A 16,319-nucleotide genomic window follows, 5' to 3' on the forward strand; every position below is an offset into this window, starting at 1 on the left:
GAGGTCTGAGTTCTGGTTTTTCTCAAGGTCAAGCCCCCTGGTGGACCCCCTTGCTTGGTCCTCTGCTGGAGGCTCCTTTACAAGTCTCAGGTAGCTGTTTCCACAGTCGTATACCCTTCTGAGCTGGTTCCCCACTCAGGGTTTCAGAGCCTTCACTCACACTCATGTGTTTGCCTGTGTCTGCCTATTCTGTGCTCTGCGCAGGCACTCAGGGTCTGTGCGAGTTCTTTAGCTTTTTGGGGTCCTAAATCTTGCTGCTCTCAGGAACAGGCCCTGGAGCTGCCAATGACTCAATGGGTGCCCCAAACTTGCTCTATTTCTTTTTAGCTGGCTTCGGCACTATAGGTGGTGTGTGTGGAGGGGGGGGGGGTGGTTCCTCAGCCCGCAATTTAGTGAGAGCTGTTTCACCCCTTTATAGCATGGGAATGTCCCGATTCCACGTACCTTCCACACTGCGCCCTGTTGTGGGGTCCCTCTGTCTGACTGGGTTTGTTTTTATGTCTCCTTGAGGAGTCTTATATGTTTCAGTCAGGAGAGGTTAAGAGCTGCTTTTTACTCTGCCGCCATCTTAACCCGGAACTCTCTCTGGATCTTTTTAAATGAATTTCTGTGGTCATATCAACTTTATTTTGGCTATGCCTCAATTGACTTATTAAATCCAAACAAAATATGTTACATTTATTTTTTTCTAATTCATCTTAATAGTTTAATTTTTAAGATGCTTTTGAATCTGTATTTTCATGAAATCCCTCAAGATTAACTAGAAAAGGGAGTAGATTTATTCCGTTGGGTCACAAGAATAGCACTAATTGGAATGGATAGAGTTTCCCAGAGGCATATGTTGGCTTGGTTTTAACAATTAGATCTATCCAAAAGAAGAATGAGCTTCCTCTATAAGTAATGGGATCCTTTTCATCAAAGTGCTACAAGGAATGGTTAAATCACTATTATCATGAATGGTATAATAGAGGAATTAAATGATTTTTAATTATTTTTCCCACTTCTATAATTCTGTGCCTTTTCCTTTCCTTACCCTCCCCCTTCCTATGTACATTCAATTGGTATGATACTTACTATTCTACCTCAGGTTTTTTTCTCAAGTTCAACCTTTCCTTCTTATTACCCTGACCTAACTTAGTTCATTATTTCTCACCTGAATTACTGGTTGCTTCTATAAATTTTATTATATCCACTACTCTAATATTAAAGATCAAAAAGCCTAGTTCAATCCTTTTATCTGTTACCCTCCCCACATTCAAAAATTTTCAATAGCTTCTTATTACCTATCAAATGAAGGACAGACTATTCAGTGTGGCATGCAGAGTTCTCCAAAACTATTTCTAACATCATTACTAGCTGAACTATAACTACTCACTTATAAATATTCTATGCTCTAGCCTAGTGTTGGCAAACATTTTCAAGATCATGTGCCCCAACCAAGTGCAACTTCAAGCTGCCTTTAAACACCCTGCATTATCCCAGACAGAGGAGGGAGGAAGAGCTCACATTTTGTGTATGGAGAAAGGGGCAAGGCATGCACAAAATGTCCTTGGGAGTTGTGAAGAGGGGGAACAGAGAAGCCCTCCCTGTGCTGCCTCAGGACCTGTGCCAGAGCTTCACCAACACAGCTCTAGCCAATAACTAAACAGTTTCTGAATGTGTGAAATGCTTGCCTGTTCCCAAACCTTTACTCACAGTATTCTATTTAGCCAGAACCTATTATCTTCCCCTCTCACTTTTTGTCAAAATACTAGTCACTTTGGATAGTACTTAGAATACAATCTGATCCACAAGACCTCTCCTATTTCCTTTAATCTAATGTTATCACTCTTACCTATAATTTCACATTGTTCAGACCTTTTAATGGCACTTATCACATCCTGTCTTGTCCCATTTTCCCCATACTTCTCTTTTATTTTTCATATTTTTTTCTTGTTTCATTCAATTGGCTATTAAGGAATTAAATTTTGTGGGTGGACTAAATATATGAGAATTTTAAAATAATACTGTGGTCATTGATTTAAAAATATTATAGCTTAAGTCAAATTAACTTTCAATAGTTTTATTTACAAAGAAGTGGAAAGAGTGAAAATAGAGAAATGTAAAAGAGGGCAGAGTAAGAAGTCTAACCTATCACCTTAATGTTGTTCTGGTCCTCAGCTCAACCCAGGCAGGGCTCATGAACCCCTCAGCTGGAGGACTCAGTGGTGGATTAAACAAAGATTCAACCTCATGGGGCCTCCTCCAAGATGTGGGGGGGGGGGGGCCCTCCAGAAGCCAGGAAAGGAGGGTCAGCTTTTCATTCACCCAAGCCAAAGCTCCAAAGGGACAAGATCCAGGAGCAGTCTTACCAGAAGCAGTATAACATCTGGAGTTCCAGGTCCAAATCATAGCTCCAAGCCACAGTCCCAGTCCAAGATCCTCCAACCTGAAAATTCAGGAAGAAGCGCTCTTGCACAGGAAGTTAATCACCTTTTATAGTCCTTTTTATGTCACTTCCTGTCCATTCCTCCACTTTACAGGGACCAATTGAAGTCTTTACATTTGCTTAGCACTGCCCATGGTGTGGTCAGTTGCTTCTGCAGTTGTCACCCACTTTAGAAAGTGGAATGTGGACCTCCCTTACTTAGTGTTAAGTAGGGATGTCTACGCTTTTGGTTAATTAAACTCAAAAGTAGGCAATGAGAGAGTCAATCCCATATTCACAGGTTGAATGCAAGAAGTATGTCTTTATCATCTTGGTATTCTCTATAGCAACTACCACAGCTGATTTGAACATAATAAGAACGTAGTCTTGTTAGCAGTGCCTCTATTAAACTATTATGTTGCTATTTAAGTAGAATTGAATATATATTACTTTTACCAAACATAGGGATTATTAAAAGTCTGAAACTTTCAAAAAATTCTGCATACATATGTATTCTTTTATTGATAATTTTTTTATATTTACAAAATCTTGTGGACACTGTCAAAGAACTCATCAGGCATGCATAGCTTAAATAAAATGGCTTTCAAGGTCCCTGGTGATTCAGGTTACACTATTCTATTAAACTATTAAAGCTAATCTGGCTGCCATGCAAAAATTACTTTTATTCTTTCATTTTCTTTTTGCCCTATTCCAAGCAGTGGATATTATAAATCTTGTCTTCGTTTGGCAAGCCAAAATCTCCATCTCATTCTTGGTTGTTCTCATCAGACAAGTAGACCCACTAATTACTAAATTCAAAGTCATGTATACCTTCTTCTCATCCTTATTCTATCCCTTCAATCTCCCTCCTTTTCAGTTTCTGTTTCTTCCTTCATTAGAATTTAAGTTCTTCAAGACCAGGGACTATCTTTTTTTCTTATTTGTATACCTAGCACTTTAGAACAGTGACAGATACATGTTGTTCAATTTTTCATTCACATCTTTATGACCCATCTTATGAAGAAACACTTGTGGGTAACTTAAATATTACTGGGTTTAGAGAAAGGGGAGAAGGAGGACTGACTGGACAGGGATAACAGACTGGACTAACAAACTGGGGAAACACAAACCCCACCAAAGAACAAGGAATGGGAGATTATGGTTTGGCAGTTGATACCAAGTGCCACCACAGATCCACCTAGCCTGGGAGTCTGTGACACTAACAATGAGTAGACTGGGACCAAAGAATTATAAAAATACAGGTTTAATACAGACTATAAGGTTAAAGATGATGGGAGATGCCACTTTTAACCTAAAACACTAAGGATCACACTCAGGGTTAAAAGTTGAAGGTCTGGGAAATCCCTTCACTATACTAAGCAGGCAGCTGAGATACAAGGGACAAATGGGATCTCACAGAGATGATCTGATTGTCTTGATCTGATCTAATCCGAGTATACCCCAAGAGCATAGGAACAAGCCAAATAACTCTTCAGAGAAAATCAGGGAGATTGACTTTGCTTATCCAACAAGCAAGTCAGAAATCTGAACCTCTACTCCTTGATCCTGACAGTTGTAAGGTCCCAGGTATTTCTTTTAGATACCCAAAATACAGGTCTTTCAGGTACCAAATTCCTTCAAAACCCCAACTGCCTTTTTGAGAGAGTCCACTGTGTTCCAGTTGGAATCTCAGCTCCTGCCTGTCTTTCTAAGCTTCCAAAATGCTTTAAACCTGTTTCCCTCTTAGACCCAAGGACTTTATATCCCACCAAGCCTTTCTATACTCCACTATCTCCCAAAGTCAGTCCAAGCTCATATCCATTGTTTCCATGATACTATCTATTCATTTTCTGCTGTCCTTTTCTTCTTTTGCCTTCAATATTCCCCAATATCAGGGTCTCTCTCATTGAATCCTATTATCATAAGCTTTAGCTATAGTATATGTCCTTCCAATGACAAATCAATTATTTTTTAACTGTTGACTGATTTGTTCTGCTTGCTGTCCAGGGAACACTCAAAAGTCTTTTCCATTACCACAATTTGAAAGCATAGATTCTTTGACCTTCAGCTTTCTTTTTTAGTCATGTTTTCACAGCCATACATTACTACCATAGCTCTGAGTAAACATACTTTGTTTGGAAAGGTGAGGTCTCTGATTTTTAGTATAGTCAATATTTGCCACACTTTTTTTTTCCTATGGAGAAAGCATATTTTAATTTCATGGCCTCAATCTTAGGCTGCTATGATTTTTGAGCCCAAGAATATAAAATCTGACACTGCTTCCATTTCTTCTCCCTCTATTTGCCAGGAAGTGATGGGACCAGTTTCCATAATCTTTCTTAGCTTCTGTCTTGCAGAGCTTTGCCTTGGTGTTATCTACCCTTCTCAGTCAGAAGTTCAAGTGAGGGCAGGTAATGTGATGTCTTGCTTTAAAGAATTTTGCCCTGAAGCTATCTTCCTAGTGCCTGCTGCCTAAGCTGTATCCAGCCTTGTTTCTGCACAGTCTCCATTCTCTGCTGCTCAGACTCCCCACTCTTCAGCCTAGGGTCTCAAGTCTTGCTGCCAAGGCTTTATACTGTCCTCAGGGGTAAGTCTGTGGTGCTTTCAGGCAACCCCAGAGAATTTAGTGATTGTCCCACCCTCGCTCTGATTCTGGAGGTAGGTGGTGGGAAGAAGAGATAATCACCCTTCTATTTGATAAGTGAAGTTTCACCCCCTAATGTTGTGGGAATCCCCAAACATTGCCTACTTTTAAGGCTATATCCAATAGGAGATCCCCTTTACTCATCTGATGTTAATTTCTGTCCTTTTGAGCCAGTTTGAAATGATTCATTGGAAGCAGATTCAGAAGGCTCTTGCTACTCTACTGCCATCTTAGCATCACCCCAGTTTCCATAATCTTATTTTTAATGTCAAGCTTCAAGTCAGTTTTTATATTTTCCTCTTTCATTGTAATCACAAGGTTTTTATTTCTTCTTTATTCTACCATCAAAGTAGTATCTTAGGTTATTTATATATCTTCCAGCAACCTCAAAAGTTTTTAATTCATCCAGTTTGAAATTTTGAATATAATATAAGTTAAATCAATAAGTTTACTATATACAATCTTCTTGTATCCCTTTTCCAATCTTAAACTAATCAGGTCTTCCATGTTGAGTACTACCTGATACTTCTTGACCTAAATACAGGGTCCTCAAGATTCTTTCAGGAATTGTCACATTTGGCTGTGATCCACAAAGTAAAAAGTTTTAATGTAGTCAATGAAGCAGAAGGATATTTTTTCTGGGACTTTCTTGTTTTTCATTAATCCAGCAAATGTTGGTAATTTCTTATCTAGTTCCTCTGTCTCTCAGAAAACCAGCCTGCACTTCTGATAAGACTTGGTCCATATATTGCTGAAATCTACCTTGAAGAATTTTAAGTCTAACTTTGCTGATATGTGAAATCAATTGTTTGGTAATTTGGGCATTCTTTGGCATTGCTTTTCCTAAGGATTGTGAAATTAAGCAATCATTTCCAATACAATTGCCACTGTTGAGGTTATTTTAAAAAATGTTTTTATATTGAGTGTAACACTTCAAAGGGAAGATCTTTTAGAATTTTAAAAAGCTTAGCTGGAATTCCATTACCTCCACAAGTCTTATTGTTAACAATGCATACTTTTTTCCATTTGAAAATGTTTTATTCACAATCTGTATAATACTTTACTTCCCATTATTTATCTGTAAAAAATCAATTTCAGTATGTATTTTTAAAGTTTTGAGTTCCAAATTCTCTTCTTTCTTCCTACCCCTCTCACTCTCTCCTAGACCTCCCATCTCCCTGAGACAGAAAGCAATCAAATATAGATTTTACATGTGCAATCATGTAAAACATTTTTTTCATATTAGTCATCATGAAAGAGATCCCAAGTGAAAAAAAGTAGAAAGAAAGTAAAATATAGTATGTGTCAGGTTGCATTTAGCTTCCATTAGGTCTTTCTCAGAGGACATTTGGCATTTTTCACCATGAATCTCTGGGATTGTCTAGGGAAGTGATGGGCAAATTATGGCTGGTTGGCCAGATGTGGCCTGAAATATTCTTTCTACATTATTCCTAATCTGATGAATACAATGAATAAGATACAATACAATGAAACTTCAAAAGAGTTGCCTAGAAATAGACTGACCGATGAGCATTTCCTTTCTTTTGGCCCCCCTTTAAAAAGTTTACCCATCACTGGTCTAGGTTCATTATATTTCTGAGAACAACTCAGTCATTCAAAGCTGTTTGTCAAAAAATATTGCTGTCACTGTGTAAGATGTTCTATTTATGCTCATTTCACTTTGCATCAGTTCATTTAAATCATTCCAGGTTTTTCCAGAATCTTAGTCTTCATCATTTCTTATAGGTCAAGAGTATTCCATCACAATCATATACCACAACTTTTTCACTCATTTCCCAATGGACAGATAACCACTCAGTTTCCAATTCTTTCATTAGCAAACCTTATTAAGACCAACTTGACTTCATTTTCTAGGATGTTTGGCATTAGATTATTAATTACACCATCACTGTTGTCAGTGATGTTAAAATCTTTCTTGTATAGTTTTGTATATTCTTGCCTCCTCTTCTTAATTTTTATTTCTAAATCTCAACCATTCTTGTCTTTTATGATGGCAATTTTTGCTATTTTGAAACTTTCACTTGGAATCTCGAATTTTCTTCAAGAGTTCTCTTATGTTTTCCATTCTATTGTTTTCTTCTAATTCTTTGCATCACTCCTTTTAGGAAAAATCTTCTCTCTCCTTGCTATTTTTTGAAATTCTTTATTAATTTGGGTATATCTTTCCCTCTATATTTTACTTTTCACTTTTCTTTTCTTCAATTATTTGTAAAGCCTCATCAGATAGACATTTTGTTTTCTTGCTCTCCCTTTTCTTTGAAAAAAATTTAATTTTGTTGTTGTTGTTGCTGCCTTTTGTACAACATTGCAAATCTTTTTCCTTAATTCTTCAAGAACTCTATCTACCACATCTAATGACTTAAATCTATTTGTTACCTCCACATCATGTTTCTAATGTGTTATTTAGTTCATATCTATACAATCTGATGGCTTCCTCTTCTTCAATTTAAGTCTAAATTTTGCAATTTAATCAGATATATAGCAGCTGCTTAATAAATGTTCAGTTACTACTAATTCCCCTTAAATTTCCCAAAGACATATATATATATATATTTATTAAAGGGAAGTCCTTGCTTTTCTTTTCTCTCTGTATACTAAGTATCTTGTTGGTGGCTTCTACTCTCATTTAAGTATCTTTGATTTGTAAAAGATACTTCTAAATTTTATCTTGACTACTAAATCTTTTCCCAGACTTGAAGTCCCCTATTTATTTGCTCTGGTTATTTCTATCAGGTAATCCTACCATTACTTCAAATTCAATATGTCTAAAACGGAACTTATCACCTTCATCTCCAAAACTACTTTTTCTATATCCTTATCTATTATTGTAAATCATACCACTATGGTCACAACTACTAAAATTCATGACTTTAAATTCATCTTTGGCTCTTAAATATCCCTTACTGAATCCACATTCATTAAATCTTGTCCATTCTATCTCTACTCAAAATTTCTACTGTATTTTTCCTTCCACATTGTTGATGAAACAACTTTTGTTAAAATCTTTATCAATTCTAATCTAGACAATTGTTAAAGACATCTAATGACTTCCCCAATTTTCTATCCTTATACCCCTGGTGAGGTCACCTTCCTGAGGGACTACCTCTGGTCATATTCTGTACATACAAACTTTACTGTTTCCTTAGTACCTACTAAATAAAGAAGAAACTCCTGCTCCTGGCATTTGAAGTATTTCAAACTCTGATTCCAACTTGTCTTTTTAGTCTTGTCTCATACCATTTCCCACTACCTAGCCTACAGTCTAATCTATATGGTATACATTTTATATGACTCTTTCTCCTCTGTTGCATAATTATACTTTCTTTAACAATTTGTCTTATGTGCCAAGAACTAGGATAATTACCAAGTGTAGAAACACACACAAAAAGGAAATTGCCATTGTCCTCAAAGAACATGACTTTTACTGGAGAATATTGATAAGTAAAAAGAAATTTTGTGCAAGATAATGCAAAACAATATATAAAGGAATTGAATCTATTAAAATAAAGTTGTGGGACCAGCCCAGAGGTTGTAATGATTTTTTAATAAAAGGAGAAGGTGATTGATGAGACAGAGGATGGAGGTAGATCACTCCTAAGGAAAGACTACCCTGATTTTAGCATGTCTATTTAGCTGGCTCTTCTGCAGCAGTGTGGAAGTAGAGAGAGCCTAGCGCTGCTCCTCTGGGCTTAAATAGCCAGCAATTCCTCCCTCCATAGTGAATTTGTAAGGCTGATGCTCTGGCTGACATCAGGATCAGGAGACACTCAGGCTAATACCAGGGGATGTAGTCAGAGGGCTCAATCTATGACATCAAATGGCTTGGAGGTAATTTTCCTCCCACAAATCTTTGCAATTTCTGTAATCAGAAATGATCTCATGTAGGAGTGATCAGGGGAAACTAGGTGGCTCAGTGGATTGAGAATCAGGTCTAAGATGGGAAGCCCTAGGTTCAAATCTGGCCTGAGACACTTCCTAGCTGTGTGACTATGGGCAAGTCACTTAACCCCCAATGCATAGCTCTCACCACTCTTCTGCCTTGGAACCAATAAATGATATTGATTCTAAGGCAGAAGGTAAGGGTTAAAAAAAAGGAGTGATCAACATGAACTCTTTTGAAGTAAAAAAGAATTTAAAGAAAAAGAGAGGAAGATAAATTTGATGCCATTGATGGGAGGCATTCTATGGAATGTCATTTACAGACAATAGGACAATTTAACTAAAATTAAGAATGCATGGAGAAAATATAAGCCTGGACAATGTAAGTGGAATCCAAATTGGGGAGAGTTTAAGATGTTAACCTAGTCAATTTATATTTTAGCAACAATGGGAAAATGCTATAGATTTTTTAATAAAGAAGTGAAATTACTGGATCTGTACTTTAAGCATGTCATTTGTGAAGTATGGAAGAAAAGAAGAGGGAGAAACAGAAAGTCATATATTTCTATTATGTAGACACATATTTCCTCAAGCAAAAGATTAGAAAAGGGATGCCAGTAAAGTCCTTACAATTTCCCATGAGCTACTGTGTCTTTTACTTCAGTCACATCTGGCCTGTAGTCATTTTAACCACTTGGGAATGTATCCTGATTCCTTTCTGTTTTCATCTATCCTTTGTCATACTTCAGAAACCTCTCCATATTCACTATAGTTTTGGAATTAACCTTTTGTAAATATCCTTCCCCTGTGGGTCTCTTCCTCTTGAAAGATGGTTCTTTCTAGAATCTCCAATTAACAAGGACTCACAGGCCAGCCATGTCTCATTCCTCTTTAAGTTGTAGTCTGAATTTTCTTGAACATACCCTTGAGCTAAGGATCTTATATAATGAACAACTAGTGTAATTGGTTTAAATCTTGTGCCTTTGAACTACATTTCCTTGAAACCCACTGACTTCCTGTCATTGTGTGCTGGTGTAGACAGGGGATAAATTGGGTGGTCTTCTGGGACTAGCTCTCTTTCCTTCCTATGGTGGCTTGCAGCTGAGAATGTGGGTTGTTTGAACATGTAGATTAGCCATGGAATGTGGTTTTATTTTGTTACCTTTTTATTTCTTTACTCCTATTGACTACTAATAAATCTTATAAAAATATAATATTTAAAGTTATTGTTATATATTTCTTTTACTTTTTACATTGATGGCAACCACTGAAGTTGGAAAAAGAACTCTCAATTTTTTTTCAAGATAGCCTAGATATACTTTGCAAAATTGCACTTTTCTCCTCCTGTTTCTGGTGCCCTGCTCTTGCTGTTTTTGTTTTTGTTTTTTGTTTTTCTCTTTTTTTCTCATTTTCTCTGGCCACCTGGCTGCTTTCATTTGAGTGGCTTTGACCACCAGGGATAAGCCTCTTCTCTTGCCCATCCTTTTTGTTGCTAACTCCCAGCCACCTGCTTCTGCTGCTTCTGTTACTGATCCTGCTGCTGCTGTTGGTGTTGCTATTAAGAACCAGGTAAAGTATAAATCCTTTTACCCTCCCTCCTCCCACATGGGATTTTGAGCCTGTTCTAGTCCCTTTTCTAGCCCTTACCTCAGTTAGGTTCTCATCCTCTGCCTGTTGGGGAGGGGACTGAGGTAGCACATGGCCCCTAGTGTTTTATCCCAAGGATGAAGAAGGATGGTTACTCTTCTAAACAGGAAGTAGAATTGCAAGCATGGTTCACTCTATGAAAGAGCAGTGCATTACCTATTTCAAATGGCTCCCAGTTTTAGGTTGTTTTTTCTTCCTACCGTTCCTGAATGCATTGGTCTTTGGGATTAGCTTGAATGATCCTGTGATTCAGGGGAGAATTTCATCTCCCTATGCCCCCTTGCCATTTGGGTCTTCCCAGCTTTTGCAACATACCCATTATGAGGGTTATCCACACTATCCCCAGTGCAGAGATGAACTGCAGAGGGGTGACAAAAGAAATGCAAATTGATGATGATCTTGGGGAGGGGAAGAAACTTTAAGGAGTCTGGAGGTAAAATTTGTAAGCCTTTTCATACTCCATTATTTTATGAAAGTCTCTGTATTTTATTATATTTTGCTGATTGTTTGCTTTACAATTTAATTTTGTTTTAAGTTCATATGTTAATCTGATCAATACTATTCTGTTGCACAGAATAGTTTTAATCTTCTGTGTTTTGGCTATTAGATACATTCTGTTACATGCTTTTATTTGTATCTCCTCATGACAGTACTAAAGAAAATATCATTGTAAAAGTTCATAGTCAACTTACACAAACCCTTTCAGGAGATCACATGTTGCCTTAAGAACCTTTTGTTCCTTTTTGCCTTTGTTAATTGTAACATATATGAATATAGAATTACTCCATCAAACTGGTTACAATCTGTATTAATAACCTTTAGAGAAATTAATGAGTCAAATATCTCAATTGATTTTAAGGAGTCTTTAGAATCCATTTTTAGATATCTGGTAGCATCCACTACCTCTGATCATTTGTCTGCCTCTGAGGTCTTTGTAACAAAATGTAAGGATTAATTTAGTAGATAAAGTAATTATGATATATCCCCACCTCCACATTTGTAAAAATGTAATGGATGAGACATATAACAGTCTCATACCAGAGAAGCTGTGAAGGTGTTCCTAGGGTGTGGTACCCCTAGATGGCTCACAAGAAGGAGCATCAAGCAGGAAGCTTAAATAGCTTTCTACACTTATTTTTAACTCTTCAATTTACTCTACCTTTCCACCAGAATGTTCTATATTTCTTGGTAATGTTTTAGACCAAAAAAGGTTTTTATCAACAGTACAGAGATTTGTGTTTGTTTGTTTGTTTGTTTGTTTTTTCTGGGCTCCTCTGCCACATTTTGGATGATGGCAGTAAATAGATTTTGTTAAAAATATCTCAGCCAAGCTTGAAACATTTGGTACACCTGAAAAAAACTTGTGACAAGTATCCATTCACTTCTAAAGTTTTTTGTTTTTTCAAATGTCACACAGCAACTCATGTGAATGCTATTATGACAGTGGGATTGTTTGCTATTGTCATTAATTGGGCCATTGTGAATTCTGAGAACTTTGGTACTTTCTTTGAATGTACATTACTATATTACAGTTTTTATAAATCTATTATTTTGCAAAAATCATTTGTTCTCACACAGTGGATCATGTTCAAGTTTAAAAAGGAAATGGATCTCATTTTGGGGTGAGGAATGTTTGTATTCTACCTCTCCTTGGCTGACATACTGTGTCACTGATTATAAGCTATATATTTTTGATTTTAAAAACATTTTTATTATTGTTTTTCTTCCTACATATGCAATAGAGTATTTGACCTTTAATTTTTCTCTCCTTTTTTGGACTTGAAACACATGTTACCAGTATTATTAAGGTTTTTTTTTTAATTTTGCAGTAATATAAGTTTAAAATGCATTTGTTCTAATATTAATGCATACCCCAAAAGTTTTAGACTATAGAATAATATAATTGATTGTTTTAAAAAAATTATGGGACTTTGCTTAATGATTCTGTCTGATCCCAGAAGAAGAGAAAATGAAAAGAGCCACTGCACAGTGCCAAAGAAGCACACAGTTAACCTGCATAGTGCCTAGGGACCATAAAGGTCAAAGAGACAAAATCCCAGTGAGATTGATGTAACTTTAAGCCAAGACAAGAGGACTTGAACTTGTTTTGGTTTTGAGGTTGTAGTTGTTTTGACATGTCAGAGGCAGGACTTCCTCTGAACCCTAGAAAGCACCTCACTTTGGCTGCCATCCTGACTCCTATAATCTGGTCCTTTTTCTGTCTTTCTTAGTGTAGAAAACTTTCTGTAGTCTTGGCTACAGACTGGGTAAGTACATAATTATGTAAATCGCTTTAATTGGGACCTAATTCAGGACCTGTTGTAGGTTTATTTTTCCTTGAAATAGATTTTTAGACATAAGATTTTGATATTTTATATTTCATTCACAAGCTATTTTTCTCTTTTATTTGGATTTTTTGATGTTTTTGACTTTCTTTTCCAATTGATTCATATACTCATAACTCAGCCATACATCCCTGAATGATCCCTTTGTTTGTTACCATCCTCCTCAGGAGGGAATATATTATTATCCTATAATGCAAAGTTTAAATTATTTTGGGAATAATTTTAGGATAAAAAATTTACTACCTCCCTGAATCCAGAAAATGAACTGTTTAGAGAAGGCACCATGAAGATGTCTACAGAAACATACACTGCATCAAGATGATCCAGAATGAACTTTGGGGTACAGCTAATTGAACTGGGGCGGGGTTGAATGCATTTGTTTTGAATGTACACTCTTATGCTGAAGGGGACTACCTCCTAATTGACTTTTTGTCAATGTGCCTAGCAATCATCGGTTTTGTTCTCTTCCTTTTTTTCACAAATTATTATAATTTAAAAGTTGTTTATGTTTATAAGATCCATTGGAGAGACTAGTCTTCTAAGGATCCCAGGGGATAGGGTGGGGGGATGGTAATGTGTAATTGGTTTAAATATTTTGCCTTTGAACTACATTTCCCTGGAGCCTACTGATTTCCTGTCATTATGAGCTGAAGTAGACAGGGAATAAATTGGGTGGTCTTCCAGGGCTAGTTCTCTTTCCTTCCTATGGTGGCTTGCAGCTAAAAATGCAGACTGTTTGAATAGGTAGATTAGTCATGGCATGCGGTTTTATTTTGTTACCTTTTTATTCCTTTACTTCTAGTGAAAATTAATAAATCTTATAAAAATATTTAAAGTTATCATTATATATTAATTTAAATTTTTACAAACTGTATATAATATCTTTTCTCAGCAATACAATGATTCAAATGATCCAAAACAATCCCAAAGGATTCATGAGGAAAAAAATTCCATCTACTTCCAGAGAAAGAAATGATTAAGTCTGAATCTATACCAAAATGAACTTTTTTCCCCATTTCTTTCTTAGAATTTTTGATTTGAGTTTTCTTTCACAAAAGGATTAACATAGAATAATGTTTTACATGATTGTGCATGTAAAATCTATTAAATTGCTAAACATATCAGTGGAGATGGAGGTAGGGAAGGAAATAATTTGAGACCCAAAATTTTTAAGAAGTTGGAATTTTTTTACATGTAATTGAGAGAAATAAAATATAAAATATTAATTTATTAATTTTATAAAGAGAAAAGAAAAAATAAAAATATGACCTAATGAGGAAATTAAAAAACTACAAGTAATATAGGTAGATAGTCCAATGTAGTACATATTTTACTGTTGGCTAAGTCACTCTTTACTTTGGTTTCACAACAAAGAATGCTTTAATTTCATAATCTTTCACTTTATATTCTTAGGATACTTAAAGAAAAAAGAAAAAAGTAGTTTAAGTTTCCTGGAAGAAAATTATGGTATTATTATTGTGATGCATTATGAATGTCTATTTTCATTGAACACATTGTCCATTTTTTCTGAGTATACCTTATCATGAGAAGCAGCTTGGCATAGTAAATAGAGGATTTGCTATAGAGGCATGAAGTCCAGGGTTCAAGTAGTGCTGTTGATATCACTTGAATATGTGATCTTTCTGCCTTACAATCAATGCTCTGTATTGGTTCCAAGGCAGAAGAGTGGTAAGGTCTAGGCCATGGAGGTTAAGTCATTTGCCCAGGGTCACACAGCCAGGAAGATAAGCTGCTGGGACTAAGTGAGCTTGAATGAATTTCTAAGCCTCTTTTAATTTTCCTGAGAACTTTTGAAAATTATGAGTTCCAAAAGAGCTGCAGCTTTGCTTCAGTGGTGGAGGGTGGAATATAGGGAAGTTTCCACATTGGAAGTTCTCTGCCAGAAAGAAATTACCTGTACTATATATTTTGCCACTTTTTGGTCTTATGTTCAAACTACATATACAAAAGTCCAAGCTTATAATAGAGACAATCATGTGGCTGTGAGTGTTTTCTTAAAGGATTAAATACCAGTAATCAGTATCAGTTACCCTATTCCACTCAAAAATTAATTTACAAAATTTAATTTTTTCCTCAATTGAAGAATGTCTCTATGGTATAACATGAACCACATTTATCCTAAGCAAATTTAGAATAAGAATTAAAGGTTTTTATATTAAACAGGTTAATATATTTTACTGAAAAATTAGCCTTCCATGCATATTTGATATGTATAAAATAGGGAGAAAATTATAAGGTAACTTCCTTTCCATGAAAAGTAAATTCAATTTTTCTTAGAATGATTGATGATTATTGATGACTCTTGATATTTCACTTTATCAAAAGACTTGAGTAGTCTGAATAAATAAGATTTTAGTTTTTGGTTGAGTGTCTATTTCTTTTTTATGAAATTTAATTTCTGTGATTTTAATAAATTCTGCTTTTTTTAAAAAAGGTATCTCACAAAACTTTGTGAAAGTAGTTGTTTTTTAATGGAAACTAAATTCTCTCATTGCTCTAGCAATTTCACAAAGATTTTGTTCTTTGTAAATTAGATAATATTGTAGAGTCTGATGCTTAATCTACCTTCATTTGGGGGATTTATTTCAAGTTCATATGAAATGACACTTGACAGAAGGAGAATTAGCAGCTGATTTGACTTCTTGTATACTAATTTGCATACAAATCAAGTATGCCCAACCCAAATCATCTAGTTATTTAATGTGCTTCATGTTAGCTGAATGCAAACATTGAATGAGGAAAATAAATACTCTTTATATTTTACTGTAAAACCACATTCTCTCCTCAGCCAATAGAGCATACCACAGAAACAGATTTGAGAAATAAAATGAAATTCACCAAACATCACTTTCAAATAATTGAACATGTGTTATATACTTAGCATATAAAGAAATAAGTTTGCTAATTTTCACAGTTACTAGTCACTGTGATTTCCTTCTTTAATGGTAAAAGTGGCATTCATTTTTTCATATTCCCTCAATTACTCATTCTCAGCTTAAACAAGATTTAAGCTGCTTGTTTAAGAAGAAATACAAGCCTAACACTGAAGTCGACTGCTAAGCAATGTACTTCCTTCTCAATAAGTATGTTCTCTCAATTTTTAATCTCTTAATGCCTTTGATGAGATGGGACTCACAAATAATTACCTTCTAATTGTTCTAAGAAGCTTATATAAACTTACAAAAACCTTTAAAAGCACCTTATAATTATTTGGATGTATTCAGAGAAATATTTACTTATGATTCACAATACCCTACCTTTAGATTTGAAAATAGATTACTTCTACATAGGGGTTTGGGACACTTAATATGTGGCTTGAAATATAGTGTATTGAATTTAATAAATGAAGAGTGTT

This window comes from Gracilinanus agilis, chromosome 6, assembly GCF_016433145.1.
Source record: "Gracilinanus agilis isolate LMUSP501 chromosome 6, AgileGrace, whole genome shotgun sequence".
Taxonomy (NCBI): domain Eukaryota; kingdom Metazoa; phylum Chordata; class Mammalia; order Didelphimorphia; family Didelphidae; genus Gracilinanus; species Gracilinanus agilis.